Consider the following 15,548-nt stretch of genomic DNA (forward strand, 5'->3'; position numbering starts at 1 on the left):
GCTAAAAGTTGTGATGTAAGAACTTGCAAGGAAAGTATGTTAACAGAGACGTTAACATAAATGTGCACAAGAGACAGTCAAGGAAGCTGAAGGAAGCAATAGACGAGGGGGGGAAAAAAACATGGACTGTATATAATAGAGAAAGATGATCAGCAAGCTCATGAGTTTGACAAATTGGAAGTACTTAAGATATTGCATAATCTCAATGCAAACATTGGCCATAGGATTAGATGGGGTGAGGTAGGCTCATGTATTAAGAGAATGTGCAATTGAAATGGCAATGCCTCTCACTAGGTTCTTTAAATTTGTTGTAGATCTGATAAAGTCTACAGACTACAGAACAAATTATAGAACAATTAGTATCATCAGAGTGATAGTAAAGGTATTCAAAAAGTGGGTCAAAGAATTTGGGAATGAACAGATAAGAATGTGATAATCTATGGGTGAAAACATGACTTTGTGAAGGTCGGGTCATTTTTTATAACAGAATAATGGCTGTCAGATTAAGAGAATGCCTACACGATGATGCTGATGGATTTTGCAAAGTAACTGAAAAAAATACCACATGGAACTCTGTTATACAAATATGAACAAGGGATAATGAATACAAAGTTGGTGATATAGATGAGCATAGCAGATGGATATATGCCCAAGAGTAGTATATGGAGGGACATGATCTAGGACAGTGGTGGCAAACCTTTTGATGTGCGCATGTCAAAAATTAACAAATAATATTCATCGAGTTGCTGACGTGCTGAGCAGTTTTTAAAAGGGGAAAAATTAATAGAAAATTAATTGCAGAATTTTATTGAGGCAAGTTTAAAAATTAACATAGAATTTCATAAAAATGAACTCATCATTTAACATACACATTGTCGTATACAAACCAATATCAATCTACCAATTTATTAATGAGATTTATGCTGTTGTACATGAGATGCCAAATACTTTATATCAGGTTTATATTTTGTCACTTTTAGTAATATACATGCCGAACTATGGTCTTCAGTCAATCTATTTCTTAAACTGTTTTTTATAAAATTCATGTCAGAAAATGACTCACAAGCATATGTAGAGGAGAAAATTTATAATATAGCCTTCACTAGTTTTTTAAACAACTAAAGGCTTCAGGAATGACATTCCAAGTTCTCATTATTTCCTCTTCTGCATTCTTTTTAATTGTGCCCAATAATCGATTATTTTCAGTTATTTCCAAGTCATTTCACAAACTTTTGCTTCCATATTGAACTGGATTGAAAATTGATTAATTACATTTCTATATCTTCCAAATTCAGCCACTCGAAAATCTCCAAACTGAGTTTATCTGCTGATGTTGTGTCTGGATGCAAAATAAATGTTGATGTCTCTGCAAATTGCCTGAGCTGCGTAAATCTTGAAGAAAATCCTTGATTATCAACTGAATAACTGTAGAAAATTATTTTTTCGATATAACTTGATCTGTTTTTTCACGAGATTCTAGATCTGCAAATATTTTTTTTTTTGTATGTGGAAAATATTTGAAGGTATGAGAAATAACATCACAATTAAAAATTTGTAATTTAGCTCTGAATGCTTTGATTTAATAAAACATGGCAATAACTGTGTAAGGTGTGTTAACACCTTACAGTTTAACATTTAATTCATTTAAATATAAACACAAATCAGTAAAAAACATTAATTTCGAAAGCCATTTGACATTCATTAATTGATTGTATTTTTCAATGATTTTCTCATTATGTAAAAGAAGTCTGACTTCATCTAAATACGCAACAAATCTTTGAAGAACTTTCCCATGACTTAAACCATTGGACATTGTTGTACATAAGTAAAACCGTTGTACATAAGTAAAACCATTGTACACCGAGTCTACCTCACTTAATAATTCTATAAATTTTCGTTTATTTAAAGTGTGTGCCTATAAAAAATTGACCAATTTTGTTACAAGGCTCAAAATATCTTCAGTTTCAGATGTTACGGAATTCAGTTGAAGGAAATTAGCATTTCAACTCAACAATTGTTAATACGGCACCAATCATATGCACATCTTCATAGCTGGCCAACATTGCTGTTTGTTTCGCGCTATGCTTTTGCTTCTCATTAGTCATTCGTGAAGGATTGTTCATTATGTATCTCAAGTCTTGTAAATTACTGGTAATTTTTGCTTGAAATAATGGGAAAGAAGATGATGCTGTTTGGATTTCCGAAAATCCTCGCATATATCTTGCACCACAAATTTTTAGTTGTAATTATGAGAAAAAAAGTGAGCATTATATTCGAATATATACGGTATTATCACATACACACGCCCAATATTTATATATGCAAAGTATGCAATTTAATAAATAAAAATGTAGGAATCTCTCAATTCTAAACACTAGTTACAACAGTAATTAATATTTTGAATTTAAAAATGCAGCAATTATAAGTTTTTGAAAAAGTTAAACTTAGTGTTTTATTTATTACAACTGAGTTTTTGAACGCTTTAGTTAGGCTAGTGAGACTTTTGTTGCTGTTTTCTGTCCGTTAGCTTATTAATTCTGGGAGGAATTGAAGTGATAGCCAAACGGAGACAGTCAGAAAGTTGCAGGCGATACCTCTTTCGTTATAAGCACAGTCATGACAGAAAAATGCAGTTTCACAAAGATATGTGGTGGAAAAACAAAGAAGAAATCGCATTGATAATTCATGTAAATTTGGATATTCATTTTTCATTCTTACCCAGAATTTTGAATTACTCATAGAATTAAAAGTACTTTCCAGTCCTTTGTCCAATGATAATTCAATAAGTTGAAGGGTCTCTTCAATGGAAAAGGCTGTCTGTTTGTGTTCAACAAAGGGGTTCACATATTATGCCTCCGGGATCCTTATGTTCGGGATAATACTTTTCACATGACAACATCTTCAACTGGGCTACAATATCTGAAACTGAATACTGTGAATAGAAATCACTTGCTTCCATAATATAATCTGAGGACGACTTAACATTTCATTATTTCTTTCTGCAATCATATTAAACCAGAGTTTGAGTTTCTTTTTGAATGATTCGATCTTGTTCCAAGCATTAAATGTTGTGGTATCTGGATCTTGAAGTTTTAAATTCAACTCGTTTATGTAAGAAAATATATCACTGAGATATGCCAGCTTGGTTAACCATTTCTTATTCTAGAAATAATGGGGTCCTGTCACATTTCTTATCAATTAGAAACAGCTCAACTTCCTTTCGGAGTTCATATAACCTCTCAAGAACTTCACCGCAGGACAGCCAACGAACTTCTGAATTTTGAAAGATTTTGATGTCTGAAAATTCCCGATCACTTATGAATACTTCCATGTTTAAAAATATGCTGCTTCATCACTGACATTTACTACATAGATATTATTTAGGTGTTCTGGGTCTCAACATTTTGATACATTCACGAATGTTATTCTCCTCAGAATATTTCCACTATAAAATATTTATTCATGAAAATGTTTAGAAAACTGAAATGATAAATTTCAGGAGAACCTCTCGCGCACCCTTTATAACTGATGCCAGGTCCCAGCAGTTGAGAAATCCTGATCTACAATGAGTCGACTGTCGCAAAAAAAATGTATTTGTTCACAGCCCACTCTAAGAAGAAGGCCTGGCAGATATGACCGCCATGTTACTCTCAACATCATATGTTTAGAAGCCACGTGTTTTGATAAAGTTGCAGCTGATGACTTTTCATATGCTAAAAATATTAAAGTTAATAAACTTGAGTTAATTAATAAGTTTTTAAATAATGAAAAGTTTTGGCAAATAAACAGTTGTTTCTCTATCAGCTGAGTCATGTCATTATGCCTCTCAGCCATTGGTTCGAGGTTCTTAACATCAGCTGTAGTTGTCAGCTGCTGGGCCTTGTTCCTACAGTAGGCTTTGTGTTTGCTGGTTAGTTTCATTTGTGTAAAACGAAATTTAACTTGTATGTATTGTAACAATTAAAAAAAAAAAAAAAGGTTGAATACTTTATAAGTGTATAAAAGGATATCACCTGTAAATCGTTGCCGTGACAGCAAAAATTCATGCGTGCCATAGGTTCACCATCTAGGATCTAGGAGAAAGCAGTGACTCAGTGTGCTGTAAGGGTCTGTGCTTAGACCACTGCTTTTTCAATTTCTACATAAATGATATAGAAAATGATCCAAAGAGAAATGTTCAGTTGTTTGCTGATGATGCAAAATTGGGTGGTATAAATTCTGAATATTTTTACGTATTGTTTATGTTAGTATGTTTATTAGTTTTGTTTTCATAACACGCATTGTCGGCACTTGCGATGTGCCCGTTATGGAAATTGTTTTGTTAAAAGTGATATGTAAAGCAGTTAAAAATTTAATGTATTACCGGATTTGAATAGTTGTGTTATTTTAAACAAATTTATTATGGTTTGAAATATTAAGTTTTGTGTTTTATGAAGACATTCTCTTGTTGCTAACGGAAACAACCGTGTCAGCCATTATACACCTAGTTTCTCACTTGTCATTTTCAAGGAGTGCGCATGCTCACCGAGAAGTTTGATGTGCGATTGACAGCTGACAAGGAAAGCGTTTGGTATCTGAGTAACAGCTGAAAACAAGAGAGCGTTCAGAAGGAATTTAGAACACAGGCCAGCAGATATTTAGATTCAGAGGAACTTAAGTTTTATTGTGACAGTCGGAGGAAAATTAATAGTATATTCTGAAAAAGGAATCGTGGGACTATTAAGTTTTAATGTGGAATAAGTATGTGGATAAATAAAAGGGAAATATTGCTATATGCGTTTTAAACGGAATATGGAGGAAACACTAATTGAAAGATTTATAGTAGAATCCGAAAAGGGAATCGTAGAACTGCAAGTTTTTTTAATTGAAAGAGCTAAGACTGTCAATAGACATTTAGTGAATAAAAGAAGATATAGAGGTACACTCGGAAATAAAAAAAAATAATTGTTAGAAACAGAGATCATCTCTATGGTAGGATTAATATTAAGATATAATATCAATGAATATTCCCTTTAAATAAAAATCAACAAATTATTAACAATATCACCTGTAAATCGTTGCCATGACAGCAAAATTCACGAGTGCCATAGATTCACCATCTAGGATCTAGGAGAAAGCAGTGACTCAGTGTGCTGTGGGGGGGTCTGTGCTTAGACCACTGCTTTTTCAATTTCTACATAAATGATATAGAAAATGATCCGAAGAGAAATGTTCAGTTGTTTGCTGATGATGTAAAATTGGGTAGTATAACAGTCAATCGGTGTGATGTAAAGCATATGCAGGATGATTTAAATAGGCTGACAGTATGAGCAAGACCACAATTGCTATTTTAATATGAATAAACGTCAAGTTATGCATTTTGGAATGAAAAAATTTGTAATTTTTTCATTCCAAAATGTGTATTACACTAATGGAAATGTACTCCAGGAAACTTATGAAGATAGGTGTAACCGGGCGTGTTGGTAGAATGGGAGTTTGAAGTTATAAGGCATACTGTAAAGGTGGGCAAGGCAGCTATAAGATAACTTGGTTATTGAAGAATACACTAATAAACAGAAACAATGAAGTTCTCATTCCTCTTTAAACCTTGATATGGCCACATATGGATTACTGTGCACTGGTCTCATCACCTAAGGGATGAAGAACTAGTGAAGAAGATCCAGATGTTCTCATGTTAGAAGCTTAATGGAGCAAAATAGCACTGAGAAAAGATTAAAATATTTAATTCTTCCAATATTTAGTCTCAGTTACCGAAATCAGCAGAGAAGGTTCACAGAATCTGCTGGAAAAAGACCACCATGCTCCATCACAGTAAATTTAGAAGAGAAAGACTATTTTTGGAATTTGCAACTGCTCTCAGAAATCAGCCTAATTTGAATAAAAATGGTTGCATAAAGCTTCCAAAAGTACGGGAAACACTAATACCTCGAGATACCAGTTTACACACTAGGATGCCAACAGGTGCTCAGAGAGTGCCACACATAGTGCCCCACATAGTTAGGACTAGTCTTTAAGCTTCTAACATGAGTTTCTCCCAGTACTTACACTTTAACACACGGATTAGGATCCAGAAGTAAATGATCAAGATGGGTGAGTGGTCTGTAGAGTGCTCCCTATGAGGATAGAGTGAGGGTTTGTGAGTTGCAGAAATTATTTACCAGGCAGATAAGATAAAAGGGTTTTACAGAATTGATGCACAAGAAATTTTTCAGCTCTTGGATAGAAAAGGAATCGTCCTGGAAAGTGTGTTGTTAGCAGGGGGTGAGAACTAATTTTTTCACTTGGAGAATTGTGAATGAATAGAAGGAGTTAATGGAATCTGTTGTGAGTGCACTGTCAGTCAGTTACTGCATTCAAGGAAAGGTACAAGCAGATACTGTGTGGATGGTATGATCTCAATGATGAGTCATCACACTCCATGAAGATACCCACGTAATAAGATATGCACAACTACTAGTCAGAAGTTATTTTATTCCTAAAAAAAACTCCAACATCTAAAATATTTCTTATCAGCAGACAACAAGGAACAGCTTAAAAGAACAAAAGTTTCATATTAATGAATGAAAACTAGACAAGACATGCATAATTTGAACACCAGTCAAAATAGCTTGTGATTTAATGCAGACCCACTGACATCAGTTTCGGAGTACTATATGAAGCTGTCAAGATTAAACCTCTGAAATCTTACAATCCTGTTCATACTGTTGAATTCAGTCATTAACAGTGCAAGCCTAGTACTGTTATATTTTATCCTTTCTGTGTTAAATGTTTAATGATGCCAGAGACAAGTGAAAAGTATAGTACTCAAGCAAGAATAGTAATTTTTAAATCAATTTCACATGTTTGTTGGTCTTTAAGTTTAACAGAGAACAGGATTTTGGTACAAAATAATAAAAAAAACTAGAATAAAATACAACAATTATATAACATTCAATCGACCAAGATTTTTGAATGTTACACATAATACTGTTATATGTAAGTTTCAATAATTTAATAATTATTAGCTAGTTTTACACAGTGTGTAAAATTAGCTAAACAAAAGTTGTGGGAAGACTTTGGTAAGAACGTAGAAAAAAAAATATCAAGAAGGTGGCAAACTATCCTGGAGGGTATTGAAAAAGCTCAGAAATGGAGGAAAAAGTACTGTAAAAGGAATTAAAGATGATAAAGGTGACATGAAAACTGATGAAAAAGATATCCTTGACATATGGAGTAATTACTTCGAAAAATTAATAAATGAAATAAGCAGTGATGACAGCACAGTAGTAAAAAACACTCACCAGGCATGCAGTCATGGATACATATCCATACATGAAGTAGAAAAAGCCATTAAAAGCTTGAAATGTGGAAAGGTCGCAGGACTGGACGATATTTGACAAGAAATGCTGAAGTATGGAGGTATAAAAGTCTTACAGTGGCTGCAAGCATAATTCAGAAGGCCTGGACAGAAAGACAAATTCCAGATAATTGGAATAGAGCTCTCATAGTAGCCATATATAAAAAGGGAAATAAAACTGAATGTGAGAATTACATAGGCATTTCATTACTTGAGTATTCCTGGTAAGATATACGGAAGTATATTTGAGAAACCTTGAGAAGAATTGTGGAAGAGAAGCTTGGTGAAAAACAAGCTGAATTCAGCCCAAAGAGGCCGTCAGAATCAGATTTTCACTTTACGACAGACAGTTGAGAAATCATGGGAATATAACAAAGATCTCAAAGTTTTGTAGATCTGGAAAAGGCATATGAAGAGGTGCCAAGAGAGAAGCTATTCCAAACGTTACAGTTATATGGTGTTAATGGGGCATTATACCAAGCAATACTTACTCTTTATTTGAGTTGTAAGTCAGCAGTTAGAATTGAAGGAAGTACAGGAAGATGGTTTAATATTAAATCTGGTGTCAGACAAGGATGTACATTATCTCCTCTCTTATTCATTATCTATATGGATCACATTATGAAGGAAAGTGGTATTAAACATGATATCAGAATTGGATATGTTAATCTCAGCTCTTTACTTTATGAAGATGTTATACTTTAAACCCTGACAAAACTGAATAACTGTTGTAATAAGTTTGGTATGAAAATCGGCAGTAACAGGTCAAAGACAATGCAAATAAGCAGAAGCATTGAAAATATCAACTGCATCGTGAATGGAACTATAGAACAAGCAAAACATTTCAGCTACTTAGGCACAATTTTTAGTGAAGATGGTAAATTAAATATGGAAATAGACAACAGAATCAACAAAGTCAGTATAGCAGGAAGAAACTGAATAAATTTATATGGAATAAGAGATAAATTAGTCAGAACACTAAATTAGCTATATACAAGACCGTGTTCAAGCCAGTTTTAACCTATGGATCTGAGAGCTGGGTTAGAAATAAAACACTTGACCAAAGACTACAGACCACTAATATGAGAGTCTTGAAAAAGATTAGAGCAGTGAACAGATGGCATCAATGGCAATATCATATTAAAAGTGAGGATATTAGGAAAGAACTTAACATTAGCATCCAGGAATGCATTAGCAGAGCTAATCTCAGGTGGTATGCTCACTTAAATGGGAGAGGAAAGATTAGCAAAACAAGTGTACTCTGCCAGGTTGGCAGGAAAAAGACCCAGAGGGAGACCAAGATATAAGTGGATTGTTACTGTAAAAAGTGCCTTAGAAGACAGAAATATAAGATCTGATAATGTTGGAGTTCTGACAGGTAACAGACTGATTTGGAGGAAAATTGTAGATAGGAAGTTAGTAATGATGTAAGTTTTTCATGTAGTACTATCATATCCCGTACACTCCTTGAGGGTGCATATCAGGAATTTGATGATTCTGATAATAATGAATAATTTTTCTCATTTTTCCTCAAATTTATTATAACAGACAAGAAATTATATTATTATTTTAATCCTATACTCAAGCGTAAGCAAAACAAAGTAGTTTGCATGTGACTAGGTTAGTTGTATATACGAAGTGTGACAATTTAATTCCTGGAATGCACCTGTCAAAAACCTACATTCAGAACAATAGATCAGTGGCTACTGTCGCCTTCGAAGTAGTTCCCTTGTACATTTATGCACTGGTTTAGACGGTGCTCTCATTTTTGGAAACAGCGATCTAACTTTTTCTGGAATACTCTCGAGTTCTTTTATCACATTATGATAGCAGTAATGTCAGAAAATCTTCGTCCTTTTAGCGTAGTCTTTAATTTTGGAAACAGCCAGAAAGCACAGGGAGCTAAGTGTCAAGTGAATAAGCAGAATGGATAAGCTAATTTGGTAATCAATTTTTTTGCCAGAAACTCTCTCACGATGAGCGCACTATGGCTTGGTGCATTGTCATGATGGATGATCCACTTGTCAGGCCACAATTCAGGTCTTTTTCTCTGAACAGAATCTCTTAATCTTTTCTGTACCTCTAAATAGCATTGTTGGTAGACTGTTTGTCCCTGTTCAATGAATTCATAGTGGACTATCCTCGTGTGATCAAATTTGCAGTTCAAGACCACACGAGCATGGTCTTGAACTGCAAACGTGATGCGTGCTTTTTTCGGACATGGCAAACGTTAGGTTTTCTACTGCATTCTCTGGCATTTTGTTTCGGGATTGTATGGGAAGCGCAAGGTTTGGGTACCTGTAATTATTCTCGGAAACATGTGCTTATTTGCTGAAAGATCAGTCGCAACTTGAAGCCACCACTGCTTCTATTCGTTCATCAAGATCCGAGGCACAAACTTTGTAGAAGTCTGATTAAAAGTTATTTTCGACCAAATGAACTATGGAAAAGATAGACTTCAATTGGGTTTATATAGGTCATTCTCTCTTCTTCAAGAGTTCCAAACAAAAATATCACACTGTTAGAAAAAAGAGCTATGTTTAGGTTGAAGAAAAATAAAGAAATATCATCTTAAAAGTAGATAATGGGAACTCTACAGTTGTCTTAAAAACCAGAGATTACAAGGAAAAGATCACAGACTTACTCTCTGAAACATCTACCTACTGTGTTTTAGATTCAGACCCCACAGGAAAAAATCACAATGACACAAACAACTTGTTGCATAATATGGACAGCTGGCCAACAGACAAAACAAAGATTAAAGTCATTGCATCCACTAACGCCAAGACTATATGGCTCTCCCAAAGTTCATAAAAATGGAATACCGCTGCACCCTATAGTTGATGGAATTAATTCTTCCACAGTTATTATCGAAACAACTCACAGGTCTCCTTAAGGCACACATCCGTAATTCGGATACCTACATAAGAAATTCACATTTTATTGAAAAATTGAGGAACATCTCTATCTCCTATAAAGACATTCTTGCAAGCCTGGATGTTACATCATTATTTACAAATGTTCCAGTAGATGAAGTAATCAGCATTTTGAGAAACTTCTTCCCTCAAGACATTATTATTTCTCTTTTCCATCGTTGCTTAAAATCTATTTGTTTCTTATGGAATTAAACGATCTACCAACAATTAACAGGCCTTGCAATGGGCAGCCCTCTTTCACCCTCTTGTGCAGATCTCTTTATGGAGAAACTTGAAAGTGAAATTTTGTCTCAATTAGACCCTAAACCCACAGTGTGGTGAAGATATGTGGAAAAACAGAGAAAAGGATCTTTTTGATTTCCTTACCAAGATCAACTCCTTCCATCACAAAATAAAATTCACCTTAGAACTTGAGAAGGACAAACAATTACCATTCCTGGACACTTTAGTTAAGAAACAAATGGATGGACGCATCAGCTTTACAGTCTATCGCAAAGCAACCAACGGAGGTCGATACCTGCACTTCACATCTTTGCACCACATTTCCCAAAAACTAAGCATTGTACACATGCTAAAAAATAGGGCCTCTCACATCACTATAGAGGATAAAGATCTCAAAGATGAACTAGCCCTGATATCAAAAAACCTTATAGACAACGGTTACCCAAGAAAATTGATTCATAAGATACTTTTCTGTGACTCCCCCCCCACAACAACAACAATCTGAAGAAATACGTTATAATTCCACCATCACAATTCTTTATACTGGGACAGTTTCCAAAAAAGATTGCTACACTCCTCAAGCCACATGGAATACGAGCGATTTTTAAACCTTTAAAGACTATCTGCCAATTCTTAAGATCTCCGAGCGATAGTCATGCTTTCTTCAAATATGCCGGCGTCTATAACATCCCCCTGTTCATGTGGATTAAACTATATTGGTCAGACCTCTAGAAGTTTGGAAATCAGAAAAAAAGAACATGTAGGAGACGTAAACAATAACAGAGAAGACAACTGGGGGTTAGCACTTCATTTCTCCAGGAAAAACCATACCATAGAATGGGACAAAAGCTCCATGCCCTATTTAGAGGAAGATTTTCGCTCCCGTATCATAAAAGAAGCCATAACAGTTATCCGTTCTAAACACAACCTAAATAGAAACCAAGGATTAATTCTGTCTGATATTTGAAAGATCCTCATAAGATCTTTAAGCATGCCAGAGTTGAATCTTGCTGCTAATTACAGAGCGTTCCTGCATAACAACAGTTGACATCATACATGCTCCATGCATGTGATGTGCACGTTCTTCTGTTTTTTGTAAAAAATACAATTGTATTCGGTTCTTTCCTTCATGAACAGTTTTAGTGTTTAAGTTGCTCTGTATCTATTATTTTTTACCCTGAAGAAGCCAAACAGCTAAGTTGGCAAAACTTGTCGGTATTTCTTACTTAGTTTCAAATAAATTTGAACTATATAAACTCAATTGAAGTCTATCTTTTCCATTCGCAGAAGACTTTCACATACCCAATTCTTCAGTTAAAATTACCCTGACTGTTTCTCGATTCATTTGCAATTCATCAACCATTAATCGCACACTTAATCATCTGTCAGACTGTAACAAATCTTGCTCTCTGTTCACATTTGCGTCTGTCATTTTTGTTTTTGGCTGCCCACTTCTGGGGTCATTGTTCACATCTTCTCGCTTGCCTTTGAATCTCTTATGCCACTCAAAAATACTTGAGTTTTTCAAAGCTTCCACACCATATGCCACTTTAAATAGCTACAACGTTTCAGTAGCAGTTTTGCTGATTTTCTCACAAAATTTGATTTTAACGTGCTGCTCCAAATTTCGACAACATATTTTTATGCCAAAGTTTACACGCAGATGTCTATTGTTTTTGCAATAGCCAACTAGAAAATGGCTCTATTGGCTTGAGGTTTACGCACATAAAACATGTACAAAGACTCATGTGACTCCAACCAAATCACCACAAGGATGACACTACGTGGCCATTCCGGGAATTAAATTGTCACACCTTGTAAATTTTCCACTTTCATAAAATGCTGTAATCGATGTCTTCACATCAATTGCCTTAGTATCCCATAATGCAAAGTACACTTCCTTTCGGATGTGTATGTTGCTATGGAACAGTTATCACCCAGCTCGCTTTTGAGCTTTAAGATCTTCCCATAATACATAGCACTATACATTTGAAATGAAGCAAAGCATACTTTACTTTATGGGATACTAAGTCAACATCCTTAAGTGAAGATAGTTCATGGGTGATTTTAATTATGGAATATACACTGAATAAAGAGATAACATCTATAAGTAAGAAAAATGAATTGGGGTTTCCAAGAGACCTTAGGCTGTAAATAACAGAACCATATGAGGATAAAGTATCTTTGAACTTGAACACTGCATAAGAGAGTTTTCTTGTGAATAAGGTTGAATCTACCTCAGTTGACAAAAGCATTGATGAGACCATCCGTAAGAAAAGGACATATGTTGAACTACAAGGCAGATGAGTGTGGAAAGTTTGGAAGGCAGCTTGAAAGCTGCCTTCATAGGTTCTCGTACCTCTCATGCATGGGACACACATACACATGCATGGGACACACACACACACATGCATGTAACACTACTTCGTTAATCAAAATGAGTTTTTTTTTCTTTTTTTTTTTCAATATGTGAGCAGTAGAAGAAGGAACTGGAACTTGGAATGTTAGAAGTATGAACCAAGTTAAGCTGGAAATGGAGCACAAGAAGCTGAATATATTGGGAATAAGTGACCTTAGATGGACAGGAATTGGCTATTTTCAGTCAGGGGACTATATGATGTATTACATGAAGCCAAAAAGAATCCTAAGCATGGAATAAAGAGTTAGGGAGAGAAAAAAAGATCAATGCTGCTTAGGCACTAGTCAATAACCACTTAAGAGCAAACAGTATGTATTCCAAAAGTCAAGATATTAAAATGGAAAAGGTATAAAAGAGATGAATGGCAAGGTGAAAGTCATTATGGTGAAGGCAATAATCAGTTACTAGAAAACAAAGAATAGGCTAAGAAAGGGCCTCATTAGTAAAAAAAAGCATAAGTGTAGCATACCTACACTTATGCTTTCTCTTCATCACTACAAATCTTATCCATAGCTTTGCCGATGATAGCACTCCCCACTCATTCTACACCTTTGACAAACCATATAGTTCCCAGACATACTTTACATCAAGATCATCTGTAACCAGTACCTTAAATACTGGACTCCATACCATTCTTCAGTGAGGCAAGGATAACCTAATCAACTTCAATGCCACCAAATCACAGTCCTGCCTTTTCTCTCGCAAAAGGGATCTCAGCTCACCTTCCCTCATCCTCAGTAATACACACATCACCAGACAGGATGAACTCTCTCCTTGGACTGACATTTACCTTCCCTCTACAGCTCTTTAAGAAGAATGTCAATAAGTTTCTTCATTCTAAGCCCTCATCTACACGTCACACATGGCACTGATGCATCATAGGTTCTCGTACCTCTCATGCATGGGACACACATACACATGCATGGGACACACACACACACATGCATGTAACACTACTTCGTTAATCAAAATGAGTTTTTTTTCTTTTTTTTTTTCAATATGTGAGCAGTAGAAGAAGGAACTGGAACTTGGAATGTTAGAAGTATGAACCAAGTTAAGCTGGAAATGGAGCACAAGAAGCTGAATATATTGGGAATAAGTGACCTTAGATGGACAGGAATTGGCTATTTTCAGTCAGGGGACTATATGATGTATTACATGAAGCCAAAAAGAATCCTAAGGAGTTCTTTTGATATGTAGCCAGCAAAAGAAAGAATAATTATGGAAGGATGACATTGATTGGAGAAAATGGTATAAAGGCAGCTGATGCAGAATGTGTGGTGGAGATACTTAATGAGCAGTTCATAAAGATCTTTCAATCTTGTGAATGATGGAATGAAAGAGTTAACGAAAGATGAGCGAGTGGCGTTGTATGGTGACTCCATTATTAAAGGTGTGCTGGAGGATAGAATGCAGAAGGTATGTTTTCCTGTTTTCCGGTGCTAAAATGAGTAGAGTGATTGAGGCATTGGATATGAGGCAGGAGTGAGCAAAAGAGTTAATAGTATTAATAGGTACGAATGATTTGAGAGAGGACAAAGAGTGTGTCAGAATGGATATCAGGAGGTTGCTTAGAAGGATAAAAGAGAATAGTCTGATAGGAAGGGTAGTTAGCATGTTGCCTAGGTATGACAGTGGTGAAATGAGGTGGAGAGCAAGGATTATGAATGATATGCTGGCTGAAATGTGTGAGGAGACGTGAGCACAGTTTGTTAATGTGTGGAATGAGTTTGAGCGACGAAGTGGGCTGTATGGGAGCGATGGACTACATTTGAGTGGTTATGGTGTGAATCGCTTGGAGAGACTGCTGCTGGAAGGTAGAGAAGTGAATAGAGAGAATGAATCAGATCGAGTGGGAAGTGATGTAGAAGAGCGGGAGAATAAGACAGGAGAAATTGAAGAGGTGGTTATGAATGGGGAAAGGTGTGGCATGAGTATAGAAAATGAGAGAATGGGTGTGCAAGAGGAGCAGGGAAACGGGGAGGATCGGGGTGGACAGGGGTACACAGCATGAGAAAGGTGGATGCTCCAAGAGGAGGTGAGCATGTGCAGGCAGGAAAGGAATGGGATGACCAGGGATCAAGAGGAAACAGTTGGTATTGAAAAGGGTTTTAAAATGAAGAAGCAGAAAGGGAAATGGCCCCAGTCGAGCATAGAGAGATCACATCGAGGGAGTGGTACTAGATCGAGAGATCAGTGGAACTAGCTGTAGATCCAGAAATGAGCTGTTGTGTTTGTATACAAATGCTAGAAGTATAAGAAACAAGGCAGATGAAATGGTTGCACTAATTGCGTCTGTTCACCCAAAGATTGTTGGAATAAGTGAGACATGGTTGAAAGAGGATGACATCCTGACAGGAATAGAGATGGAAGGGTATGATATGTTTCGTGAGGATAGAAGGGGTAAAAAGGGAGGGGGGAGTGCTATCGATGATAGAGAAAGAGTAACGTCCATACAAGGTAGAGATGCAAGAGGGAAATAGGGCCAGTGGTTTTGAGGCAGTATGGTATGAGATAGAGGTGAATAGAATCAAATACTTGGTGGGATGTTGTTATAGACCTGGTAATGTGGATGGTGGTGATAGTGAAATGTATAGTCAAATTAGCCAAGCAAATAAGAAAAGGGTGATCATTA

The 15,548-nt window shown here is 35.8% G+C and overlaps 1 protein-coding gene across 3 annotated transcripts in view; it reads right to left on the reverse strand.

Annotated features, from left to right (window-relative positions):
* The window catches only part of LOC150102528 (osmosensitive cation channel TMEM63C-like), a 491,876-nt gene that overhangs the window by 456,669 nt on the left and 19,659 nt on the right, over positions 1–15,548 (reverse strand). The gene's annotated exons all lie outside the window — the stretch shown is intronic.

The sequence above is a fragment of the Typopeltis vanoorti genome, chromosome 10, assembly GCF_054136105.1.
Source record: "Typopeltis vanoorti isolate ZY-2024b chromosome 10, IOZ_Tvanoo_1.0, whole genome shotgun sequence".
Classification (NCBI taxonomy): Eukaryota; Metazoa; Arthropoda; class Arachnida; order Uropygi; family Thelyphonidae; genus Typopeltis; species Typopeltis vanoorti.